Genomic DNA, 1,154 nt, shown 5'->3' on the forward strand with positions numbered 1-1,154 from the left:
AGTTTGTACAGGTTGCTTTTTTCAATGAAAATGAAATCACTGATGAAGGAGGCTCCCAGCTGAGTAAATTATCTTTATGCCATTTCCTGCTATTTACTTTACAACTCCAGGTACTGACACAATCTACTGCAAGACATCTGGCTGCATGGGTCACTGTATGGCATTTCTAGAGATGCTCCAGAATGCCAGCTGGGGCCCACGGCTCCTCAGTTTTCCACGGGGCCAAGATTTCACCCATGACATTGAAAAAGCTTCCATCAAAATTACTGTGAATTAGATATTGCTTTGACAACTCAAGCGTTTAGGAATGAAAAACACTTCCTATTCATCCTCACAGAAACTGTATATGAAACTATAAACCTTCGTCAAACAACAGCTGTTTCATAAATGTAAGTAAAGGATCTACAAATTGCATTCACGACAAAAAGTGTTTTCTGATGTACCAGTCTTGGTTCAGAGAGACAGGACACACTATACTGGCACACTTTTCCAGAAAAGGCCTTCAAATGCCCGCTGTAGAGATGCAAAAGACTGCGCCTAATATCTGATTTGCTTACATTAGAAAACACATTTTAAAATCTTTTCATTTCCTGAAGAGCAGTCATTCAGTTTCCTAACTCATTTAATCTCTAGCAACAAGAACCTCTTCAAGGAATTACAGAATTGGCTGAATGTGGCCCATTGTTATTTCAGCATTTTTGTATTGCCAAGGAAAACTTCATACAGATTTTTACAGTGGTTGTTAAACAATTAGCTACTCAGCAGAAGCTCGTGTAAGGGATATCATTTTAATATTGCTATGTTTATTACCATTTTACTTAGTACTTCTATTCATGGACTGAGGCTCTATGATGCTAGACACTATCCAGACACAAAGCTGCTTATCGTTTAAGAGAATTCATAGTCTGAATGATTTAATAACAAATACAAATAAATTAATACTGTAGATACACTTCTGGGAATATAAATTTAAAATGAGCACAATTACAATAATTTATTATAGTTTATAATATTTCACATTACTATATTTTTGTATAGAGAGGCACATTTTCTTCAGGATTTTCACACTGTAATGAATCTATGTTGTCCTTGGTTTACTAATTTTCTGTAATCAACAATGCTGTTATTTCACAATTTCATATGGGATAATTGTT

At 35.2% G+C, this 1,154-nt stretch overlaps 1 protein-coding gene across 1 annotated transcript in view; it reads right to left on the minus strand.

Moving 5' to 3' along the window:
- Window positions 1-1,154, minus strand: part of GALNT15 (polypeptide N-acetylgalactosaminyltransferase 15) — a 24,727-nt gene that overhangs the window by 19,290 nt on the left and 4,283 nt on the right. The window lies entirely within an intron of this gene.

The sequence above is a fragment of the Pygoscelis adeliae genome, unplaced genomic scaffold, assembly GCF_000699105.1.
Source record: "Pygoscelis adeliae isolate BGI_AS28 unplaced genomic scaffold, ASM69910v1 Scaffold226, whole genome shotgun sequence".
Taxonomy (NCBI): domain Eukaryota; kingdom Metazoa; phylum Chordata; class Aves; order Sphenisciformes; family Spheniscidae; genus Pygoscelis; species Pygoscelis adeliae.